At 39.0% G+C, this 12,132-nt stretch overlaps 1 protein-coding gene across 1 annotated transcript in view; it reads left to right on the top strand.

The window, feature by feature from the left end:
- Positions 1–12,132, top strand: part of LOC140243740 (E3 ubiquitin-protein ligase HECW2-like) — a 161,455-nt gene that overhangs the window by 53,235 nt on the left and 96,088 nt on the right. The window lies entirely within an intron of this gene.

Genomic DNA, 12,132 nt, shown 5'->3' with positions numbered 1-12,132 from the left:
CGCTGCCCGTCTCGGTGAACCACCGAGAGGTTCCCCGGTGAATTCACCGGGGAACCTCTCGGTGAAAGTTTCAGTGCCGTCGTTTCACACTGCTCTCGGTGAAACTTTCCCCTAGACGGGTTTTCTGCTCGCAACGTGGGTGATCTTACATGTATGTACTTGAGTTTGTTGTGCATCTGCGATTTGGTTTTTTCGATCCCATGTTCAGCAAGTTTTCGGAGGAGTGACTCGTACTCGGACTCGTTCACTGCTGCCTCGCTACGTAATTGAAGTAACAATCTCTCTTCGTCTTTGGTCCACGCTCCAGCCATTTGCAAAATTCCATCAAATTTCAACAGTACAAAACGTCAATGGATTTCTCCTGCTCACTGTAAACCCAGCACTTGACGAGAAAAGCACAAAATACGAAAAAAATCAAGCAAGAGGCGGACTGTATCACTATCAGACTTTACTTGAAGAGTTAGTTAAGAGCTAGACACTAGAGGAAGACGAAGAAGGAGGAAGCATCAAAGCGATCAAGTACATTGTAAACCTATATCAGCTTTGTATACACGGCGTGCTAATTAAACAATACAATGCACAGCACGATGGAAAACAATACTGTCGCACTGTGAACGCCACATATTGCACACATAACGACATAGCTTGTATGTGGTGTCGTGTGTATGTTTACAAACACAAATTACTAGTACTCAGTACCCTGTACGTGTGGATTTGGGAGGTCGAGTGCGCGCTAGCTAGCTGAAAACGTGTGCATGACCAGAAACAAGACATGACCTTTGACGTAATTTGCATATTTTCCCCGGTGTTTCACCGAGACAACCTTTCACGCTGGGCACTCTCGGTGAACCACCGGGTGATTTCCCGTTGAACTATCGGTGTTTACCCAGGACGCTTCTCGGGTAAAAATTGCCCGAAATTTCATCGGTGTTTCACCTAGGCTTCCCCTAGGTTTCAACCGAGTGACCTTTCACACTGCGGGGTTCCCCGGGTGCCCCCAGGTGCCCCCGGGGAAGATTTTCTTCAGCGGGAAAGGGGTATTAGATACAAGATATATTTATAATTAAATAAACTGCAAAATCTTGCCACTGTAAATCCCTCTCTTGCACAAGGTGTGGAGTTTTTGTAGCCTCCGAGAATGGGTGCATAGCTTTGTGTTCATTTTACTCCCTGCCAGTGTAAACAATGCTTATTGTTGATCTGTATGCACACAGTTAATTGACAGAAAGTATAATGCTCTGCTTTCTTAACCCATTGAGGATGGTTTGATTTCATTACAACACGCATTTCCCATAGACACCTGCCCGGGTATACTTGGGACTCGTCCTCAACAGGTTAAAAATAATGAGGATGTCTTTGAATAGAGAGCTTCATTAAAAAAAAAAAAAAAAAAAAAAAAAAAAAATCAGTGTCAGCTTTGTATTGATTTGAGATTTTTGGTTCAATGTAGGCTTTTGATGTCTTTTGTTTTTATTCTGTGTGCATGCTTACGTGCACGTGTGTATGAGTGTGTGTGTGTGTGTGTGTGTGTGTGTGTCTTTATGAGTGCATGTCCAGAATACATACTGTCAGTCCTAATTAGCCATAATCCATGCCTAGCTTAATTTCATAATGAACTTCCGTTTGTACTTGTACGCCTGGTGTAGCTTGCAACCAACACACACTGTCAAATATGTCAATACCGTTTAAAATGCACGGAGAGAGATCATCATGGTTTATTTTCTTGGGGGGGGGGAGGGGGGAGATGGGATTTGAACAGGCAAATGCACGCATCATGGCATAAACTTGAAGAAATGATACAAGGAGTCACGAGACAGACTTCTAAAGTACCTATTTCTGTTCGAACGATCTTACTGGCGTGGCGAATCAGCATTGATCAGGTGCGAAAATCACTGCTCCTGCAAAGATCATTCACATTGGAGTGTGGCTATGGTGTATATTTAAGGGCGTGTTGATGCCGAGACGCCTTACCAATTATCCTTTGACTTCTCAGATGTGAACGGCATCTGGGGTGCCTCTGGTGTGATGTCGCTATTGTTACCATTTCTTCCTCCTTGATTCCCAAGAGTTTATTGAATTTTACCGATGTCAACAGTCGCAGCTTTATGGAGTATACAAACTGTAGGTGGAAAGAAAAACCCTATTGCAGCTGAAGTTTTGTTTGTTTGTTTTTTTCCACTGGCCGAATATTTAGGGACATTTCAAATTGTTCAGCCTCATGTGGTTTCTGTAATTAAGGTGGCTGCTTAGTGTTTTGGTTGTATCTTACTGAATTTCTTTAGAAAAATGCAACTAGATCACTTGTGCCTTGGCACTTCAGCCATATAAAGTCGGAGATAACAAAACAAGAAAAGAGTGCATCTAAAACTGACTTTCATTCATTATTTCATTCGTGTTTTTATTTTCATTTGCAATCAATATACATAGGTGACAAACGTCAAATGATAACATATCTTGTAACATATAAATGCATCTTGTTTCATAGAGGACTTGGTGGAAATGAAATTTCCACCAAGTTTAGCAACATCACCTTTACAGTTTTCTTATTTTAATTAGGTAAAAAAAAGAATATTTCCCATGTTATGAAGTAGGACAAATTAAAGCTTAGCATCTGGGACTTCATATTTGTCAAAAACCAAGAAATGATTTTTCCAACATTATATGGCTTTTGTGATGGCACAACATGATTTGAGTTTTGGTCTTTCATCCATAGATGCTTTTATATGACATTTTCCGTACAGATAATGAGGGATTTGATGTGAAGTTCTGAGTGAACATTTGTGTTATCTGTTTTTGCATGTGTGTCACAAACGTGTATACACGTGTGTTTGTGTGTGTTTATAAATGCTTGTATAGAATGAATGTTATGCTCCTTACGGACTAGAGAGCTCTTCTATATGGATTCAGACAACGAATGGATATAAAACGTTTTTTGTTTGTCAGAATGCTCTTTCTATTGATGCTTCATATGAATGTACAATTTTATCGGAACAGTGATTTGAGAAATATTTCTATTGCAGCATTTATTCATATCTGAATGCTCTCATACACATAGATATGACATACAGCTTGTATACCTGGTAATCCTTATGATGAATGGCGACATGATAACTCAGTGTGTCACAAGTGTGTTTTTTCACGTCCATATATAGAATACAATATATGAGATTATCTAAAATAGAGCTGCATCATATGCACCAGCAATAATTGACGGCAGTTTGCCTAATGTTGAGAAACCATCTATATCCTCTTCTCAACAAATATTTTCCAAAATGAACCCTTGGTCTGTCTCCCCCAATCATCCAATAAGAGGGGAAAAGCTGGAGCCATATTAGGGTAATAGGGGATTGGAATCACCCCCTCCCCCCCCCCCCCCAGCCTGCGGTGGGGCCAAGGGCTGTAATGTCGTCAATAAATGGCCGTGCGCAATGACGACAGGTCGGACACGAAAAGTTCAAGGGTTTTTGTGAACTTCTTGTGAAATCTATCAGTGCCTTTACCTATCTGACTTTGAAGACTGGCAACAACCAAGGGGCTAAGGGAATTGCAGCTGGCGCTGGGGATAGTCTCTGTATGTGACCGTTGAATGTTGAATATCGTCACATTTGAACAGAATGCTTTTATCATGTGTGATCGTCATCATTAAAGGGATAATATGTAGTTTTGGTTCAAACAGGGGATATAGATTTTAACTTTTTGTGAGATAATTAAAAACCACTAATAAACTATGAAAGAGAAATTCTAAGAGGAATTCAAAGTTCGTTTGATGAAAATCGGTTTTGAAAGGGCTGAGATATCCAAAGTAAAACAAATTGGTCCTAATGAAAGGTAATGGGTCCAACTTTTTATAAGTGGGGCCTATCACTTTCTTTGTGGAAATTTCTGCTATTTCAAAACCAATTTTCATCAAGTAAACTTTGAATTTCTCCTAGAATTGTATGCTCTTTCATACTTCTTAAGTGATTTCTATCTCACCAAAAAAAAAAAAAAGTTGGAAACCTGATGCCCTATCTCAACCTATTAAAACTTTACCATGATCTCTTGAATACCATACTCCTGAAAGAGATATCTCTCCTTTCTTTTCTCCTCTACTGTCTGTTTCTGTCCCCGCGTTCACATTGGTCCCCGCGATGCGGGGAAAGTCCCGAGCTGTGGGACTTTCTCCTCCAAAATCATAATGTGAAAGCTCACTGGGACTTGTGCCCCCCCCCCCCCCCCAGTCCCTGCCAAGCAAGTCGGGTACGGGGACAAGATTTGGAGAGGAGAGTGACCTTGGGGCGAAATTGATAGCGTCCAGCTGTGGTCATCAAATGTGCGCATGCGCTATGCCTGGCAGAGCTCGCCCCAAGCCCCAATTGCCCCCACAGCTCGGGGACAGATGAGATACCAATGTGAACGGTCAGTCGTAAAAAAGATAAGATCTCTTGTGGCTGTCCCCGCATCGCGGGGACCAATAGGCCCGTTCACACACAAGGGAAAAAGTGCGATTTAAAAATCGATTTTCTTATCGCGATCAAAATTTCGAAATTTTTTCCAGTGTGGACAGAAAAATCTCACTAATTACCGCGATCCTTATCGCGATCCAACTCGCACTATTAGTGCGATTTTTCAGAATAATCGCGATTATTTTGCCAAGCGTCGTGAGTGTGAGCGCGATCGAGATTCGGAAATCGGTATTTTTAGTCCCATCGTTCGCAGCGCGTGCGAAACTCTATTGGGACTGCGGGGTCAGTCTTCGGTCATGCAAGATTCGCGCATGCGCAGTTTGGCCACTGATCGTTCTTTCCTTGCTGCGAAGTGCGATTTCTCCCTGTGTATGAACGGTCGAAAAAAAAAATCGAAATTTGGATGGCGATTGAAATTTCGATTTTCGTTGTTTGTGAACGGGCCTAGTGTGAACGCGGGGACTTTGACCTCTCAGTCTCTCCCAATAAAATCTTTTTTGTTCATCTGCTTTCTTTCTCAGTTTCTGTTACCTCTCCACTTCTTGATCCTTCTTTTGCTCCTTCATCCTCTCCATCTCTTCTTCTCTCTCTCTTTATTGACCGATTCTGTGACGCGCTATGTGTATTTTTGGCATGGGCGCAGCCATAGTGGGTGTATCAGCCGACCCCCCCTCCGCACTCCCCCACCCCTCTCCCTACATTAGCACGCGCGCAGAATGAAAAACTCCTTTAGCCAATAGGCGTCTCGTACTGAGTGCGCGAATGCTGGCTTAGTGCGCGAACCTTTGTAGAGCGGGAGGGGGGGGGGGGGGTCGGCTGATACACCCACTATGGCTGCGCCCTGTGCCGTAAAATGTCTGCTGCCCTCAACGAACCCGAATTGGTCAATACCCCTCTTTCCCTTTCTCTCTGTCTCTTTTACCCCCTCTCTCTCTTTCTCCTTACCCCTCTCTTGTGAACTCAATCATCTATCCATCCACACGTATCTATGTTTTATCCTTTCTCGTTATTGGCCTCATGCAATATCCTGAAACCGGAAATGTCATCGTGGAACTATTGTGTTAAGATCTGGAGGATTATGTAACTCCTGACCTGCAACTACTGGACCCATTTTCACTCCAAACTATTTGGACTTAAAAAAACTGTGATGTTTGAGCTAGATCTATTCACACTGCCCAAAAAAAGATAAAATAAAATAGAATAAAATAAGAAAATAAAAAAGTAATATAATGGCTTGGTTAGAAATGTGACAAATTTTAACATGGAATTGTGATTGGCTGGGTACCGCTGCACGCGATTGTAACGATAACCATGCTGGCTTTCTGCACGTTTCCCATTTGCCTGCAGAGTGAATAAAATCTGAAGTCACACGACCAGTATCATACAGTTGTAGGTTTTCTGCACCATCCCCATTGTAAAATGTCACACATGCTTCATGCAAAGTTGTGGAAATCACGCTCCCCGCTATTTTTAGCCGTGCTTTGGGTGGCACGTTGGTACACTTGCGTGATGAATTGTCATCCAAGTGTTGCAATCTTTCGATGCGGCAATATTTCACTGGCAGTGTGAATGGGCCATAGGCTGCATTTATCAACATTTCTGAGGCAGAATCACAATCCTAAACGTGTTTTTAAAGGCATTTTCAGGGGTTAGATAAACGCAACTATGTTTTCCAACACGCTGAGAAGCGCCATTTTGAAACACGTTTGAGACCACAATCACCGTTCTGCAAGTAGATAAACACAGTGACGTTTTGAAACGCATTTATATCTCAAGGTAAATTATCAGCTGTTTCCGGTTGTGTTCTCTGTCCATTATTTGTGTGTGACTGAGGAGGCATGTTTGGTGGTATGCAGTTGACCTTAACTTCCCGGATCAAATGCGCAGTGACACCACTGAATCACGATTGTATGATGGTTTGATAAACACGGCTCCCCGAGAATCGCGTTTCAAACCAAGTTTGCAAACAACGTTCCAAATGCGTTTTGAAACGTGATTCTCTCTCTCAAGTTAGATGAATTAATGCAGCCATAGTGTCTGCTGGCTTGTGGGACTGGAAGGAAGAAGTTAAAAGGGGGGGGGGGGGCGGGCAGTGAGTGAGGGGGGAAATTCCTTGTTTAATAAAACTAATTGCACTGGCTCCAGCAAGGTTAATTAATTTTTTCAGCCAATTTGATAGCCACTGCTAGTGCTAGCTAAGAATTTGTGGGAATCTACAAGGAATGCTCATTGTCTGTATGTGTGTCTCTGTGTATATGAGTGTGTTTGTGTAGAACCCATAGGCCCGAATTCACGAAGGTGGTACAAATGAAACCATGGTTTAAACCATGGACAAAAACTGTGGAGTGCCAAGTGTCGCTCGGTATATTTCGTTGACAAAATGACCGTTTTGTTAACGAAATTATCATTTCGTGGACGAAGTGTTCATTTAGTTACCAAACGTTGTCATTTCGTTACAAAATAATCATTTCATTGACGAAATGACTGATTTCGTAACGAAATATTCCATGCGACACTTGGCGCTCCATAGATTTTGTCCATGGTTTAAACCATGGTTTCATTTGTACCACCTTCGTGAATTCGGGCCCTAGAGTTCTATCTTAAAGATGAAATTCACCCCAAATATAAATAATGTAGAGAATATTTTTCTTTTTCTTTTGAAGTTTATTAATTTTTTTGGTGAATTTCCTCTTTAAATTCAGTATTATATTTGCATAAATGTTTGCCCCCTTCTCACTGTTGCTCTACATAAAATGTATTTTTTTTTTTCAAAGTTAATTTTCATTCAATTCGGGATGCCCCTCATATTTTTGAATTCAAATTTTTCCCCTGAAGTTTTTCACTCTCACTTTAAAGAATATAAATTCTTGCTCAATGAGTCAGTGTTTTGACGGTCGTGCACTGCCCCCACCCTTCCCATCTTTCCTTCCGATTCTGTCATGTGATCGCCCATGCCGCGATCACGGTGATTCCCTTGTCCATGAAGAAACGGAGGAGACCCTTCAACACACACAAAAAAACCAGCTTCCTGTTTGGGTGATGAATGGTAGATAATGTTCCTGAAACTTCCTCCCGATGTTTTCTGAATGGTGATGATGATGATGACAAGATGCAGTTGCCCTTTAAAGCAAGAATGTCTACCTTTCTCATTTCTATGACTATATGGTTTCAGATGCACAACAACATTTAATAGCTCATCTCATCTGCACTAGAAATAGAGTACGTATTATTTGTTATGATGAAGATGATGATTATGATGATGATGATTATTATTATTATCATCACCATTATTGTTATTGTTATTATTATTAATGTTATTATCATTATATTATAATTATTATTCATTTATTCGTTATTATTATTATTAGTAGTAGTAGTAGCAGTAGTAGTAGTAGTAGTAGTAGTATTGCCATTATTATTATCATTGTTATTATCATAGTTATCAACATCATTATTATTGCTTTTAATTTGTTATTATTATTCATTTCATGTCAGACAATGTCCATAGAGTCACAAAATAATTGATGCAGCATGACAAAGAAATGAAGTAAGATATGATAGATCCATAGATAGGTAGATCTGGATACAATTTAAGACATTAATAATTTGATACACAACTTCATAATCTCGTCATTTGCTGTCTGATGTTGATAAAACTTAAACAGCATAGTTTATCATTCTATGAATACAATAATCTTCACTCTGATCTTAATCCCCCCAATGTTCCAGCATGTTTTATTTATCAAGATATTAGTGTTGTAAAAATGTAAAAAAAAAAAAAAATGGGGCTCAAATTTACCCATGGTATCCCTTCACAGTACAATGTATGTAACTATGTGCATGTTTGCATGTTCAAGATTAGAGTGTGAGAAAATGTAGGGTTTTTCTGGGGGGGGGGGGGATGGGGAAGGGGGAAGTGGCCTGGTCTATATCAACCCTGATAGCATTAAATTTATTGCTTCTTTCTATGACATAGGGTGACAAAGCAAGAAAACCTGGTATAATGCTTAAAGGGAAGGTAAACCCAAAGAGCAATGTGGATTGAGTGAAAGCAGCAACATTAGTAGAACACATCAGTGAAAGTTTGAGAAAAATCGGACAATCGATGCAAAAGTTATGAATTTTTAAAGTTTTGGTGTTGGAACCGCTGGATGAGGAGACTACTAGAGGATGTGACGTATGAGTGGACAACAACACAAAGAAAATATAAAGGATATTCAACAAAAATTCACTTTTCTAGAATTATGAAAGAGCAGTGGACCAACCGCTTTCAGAAAACAGGGGGAATAATTGCTACCCTTAACATATGTCAATATCAAGTTGATGGAATTTGTAATTTTCATGAAAAATGGATTTTTGTAGTATTTTCTTTATATTTTCTTGATATTGTAGTCCACTCATACGTCATAACCTCTAGTAGTCTCCTCATCCAGCGGTTTCAACACCAAAACTTTAAAAATTCATAACTTTTGCATCGATTGTCTGATTTTCTTCAAACTTTCACTGATGTGTTCTACTAATGTTGCTGCTTTCACTCAATCCACATTGTTCTTGGGGTTTATCTTCCCTTTAAAGGACCATTCAATGGAAGTACACTGTTACTTTTTTGATAGTATTAACCCCAATAATGTCTTGTTTGTTGTGTTATTTCGAAGAAATTTTGACTAGGGATTGGAGTTAACTGCTTTAAATGCTCTTAAAAATGACTCGCTGAGTCAGAAACAGACCAAAAGGCAGCAGGTAGCGAGGAGAATGTGCCTTATCAGTTGGAAGGTTGCATGATTCATGGATGCTCCCATCCCATTAGCAAAGACAGATGATGTCATTATTTACCAGATGGCTCAATAGACATCCAGGATGTTGATAGGCTTTAAAGGGATGGTATAGTTATTGGTGGAGATGAGGATTGGACTTCAAACTTTTTGCAAGATACCAAGAAATCACTTATGAAATAGTACAGAGTATACCATTAGAGGAATTCAAAGTTTATTTGATGATAATCGGTTTTGGAATGGCTGAGAAAAACAAAATAAAACAAAGCGATCGTAATAAAAGATGGGTCCTGCCTTTTATTACGATTGCTCTGTTTTGGATATCTCAGCCATTTCAAAACCAATTTTCATCAAATAAACATTGAATCCTTAAAATTAAAAGCTCTTCCATATTCCATAAGAGGTTTCTCATTATCTCACCAAAAAATGTTAGAGACCTGAAGTTTGGTCTCAACCCAAACTATACGATCCCTTTAAAGGGCATGTGTGTTTCTTTTCCCGAGAGTAAACACCCATTCCCAGGGTGTCTCTCCTTTCTCATCTGCCACATACACTGTAATATATCCAAGTAATCCTAGATAACCAGCACATGAATGTCAAATGAAAACCTATCTGTGGCTGTACATAATGCCTACAATAATGACAGTCATTGTGATGTTTTTCGAAATTGTTTGGTAAGATAATTTGGCCCCAGCATCAATGAAATCCACTTCTGTGGAATTCTTCAAGCATTTATAGCTTGTATCTTCAGCTCACGTGTGGGAAAAAATATCTTGATTCCTCCCATGCATTCTGTAGGCCCTACATGATGATACTGCATGCCAAAATGTGTTTGAAGTATCAAAAGAAATGTTTGCTACAGTTGTATTAATGTCATGGCTGTGATACAAATCACATACTACAGAAAAATATGTTACCACTTTTTAATGAACAATTGTGGCTTGAGGAGATGCTCACTAGCAAGGAAGGCATATGTTGTTCTTGGGTATGTAGGAATGCAAAGTATGCATTGTGGGTACAGTAAATAAAACTGCACTTTATATGTATTTTGTCATCAAGAAATTTACTCTTGCTGCTTGAATTATTAAGAAAAAAATACACAGAAGAAAATGAGAAAGAAAATAATGTCCTTGAACCTTAGAATGTTATGCAATCTGTCAACATGGAAACTGAGAACAGTCAATTGAAGTTTACCCTGTGAAACACTAACCGTGTATTACGTCACCCGCCCATGGCTCCAGACAGGCAGACGTTCAGTTCCCCCCTTTTTTTTATGTTCACCATGACCAAGATCTAATGTCAATGGTTTTCCATGAACTCAAACGAGGAGGGCAAACTTTCAGCCAGCTTCAACTGGATTCTAAACCGGCTCTCTCTACCGGCCCACTGCTGGTGGGGTGTTCCAGCTTGCATCGTTTGTTTGCTACACAGTGGAACAGAAGAGTTAATCATTCATCGAGCTGTGAAGTTCCAGCTTCTAGCTAACATCTCTATCAAAGTTCAATGGGTGCTATGGTGGCTTTCAAAAGCAAGAGGAATGACTAAACCAGATGATTGTGAATTCCCAGATTCCAACTGCAAACAAACTCTAAATGAAAAGGAGAAACAGTCTCTTGATATTGTAATGTTGAGAACAAAAGAAGAAAAAAGGGGGTTATTAAAGATTTTAGATAAATCAGATGGTATTCAGACATCACAATACCAACCATAAATTGCTAAATAATTGATATAGAGTTTTATAGCATGTATTCAGTCATATTGTTATGCTATTTTAATAATGGCCCAGGTATTATCATTGATTAGGTATAGAGTTTTACAACACACATTCAGTCAGATCATTTGCTATTTTCAGAATGGTCCTCATATTTTCAATGATCTATTGCCTCTTTGGGGAAAAAAAAAAAATCTTCGTAAAGGGGAATTCCAGACCAGTTTAAAAGTTAGTCTGAAAAGACAGGTAAAATGTTAAAGGCATGATTTACCATTTGCACATGAAACAAAAACCCAGCATTAGTGCTTTAAAATATTTTAGAATGTGAGTTAGGGATAGACACAACCACTGTAAAAATTTGAATCCTTATAATCAATGTTACGTATTGTTGAATACTCAAAATGTGAACAATAGGTGTAATAAAAATTTTTCCAGACTAAACCGTCTACAGTTATGGTTCATTGAGAAAAATACTGATATCTCCGTATATTTTAGGCTTTATTGCGAAAATTTTATATAGTATAGGATGTTTTGTGATACAACAGACCTACACTTATGCATCAAATGTGACATCTTGAAAATTTTTCAAATCACTGCTCCCAAAGGTAAACAGGACCTTTAAATGCACAAAATTGACCAAAATTACAATGAAAATAAGGAAGGTGAAAGATTTCAAACATTAACACATTTTTGCCAGACAGTTCTTGACTAGTCGATATGAATGTTAAGCAAATTATTGAGGTGATTGTGTTGTCATCTTACAACTGCATAAAAGATAATGTAAATTGAATTCTTCTGCTATAAAAGTGTAAAACAAAATGCTATATCTCTGTGCTGAATAAAGTCAGCAAGTCAGAATAGGATTTTAGACTGGGTAATAACTCTGTTGCAAAACCCTGGAAATTTCAAGATTATTTTTGATTTTTTTTATTTTTCTTGGTACAAAGTATGTTGCAAATTGTGAGGCTATGGCGTCGATTCAGTATTTGCAAATTCCATGTTCTGGCTGTTCAAGATTTATTTCTTTTAGCATGAAAATTAACACAATTTCACAATTACGTAACTTCCTCCATTCTTTCCAATTTAGATACAGTTTTCACTGTTGTGCTTGTAAAATTGATCCTTTCTTTTCCTTCTAACTTTTATTACACTGATTTGGAATTCTCCTTTGATGTTCATAATTCCCTTGTGATGATGGTATGTG

This window comes from Diadema setosum, chromosome 20 (assembly GCF_964275005.1).
Source record: "Diadema setosum chromosome 20, eeDiaSeto1, whole genome shotgun sequence".
In the NCBI taxonomy this organism is placed as follows: domain Eukaryota; kingdom Metazoa; phylum Echinodermata; class Echinoidea; order Diadematoida; family Diadematidae; genus Diadema; species Diadema setosum.
The sequence above is the reverse complement of the archived record's forward strand: the minus strand, read 5'-3'. Positions and strand labels throughout refer to the sequence as shown.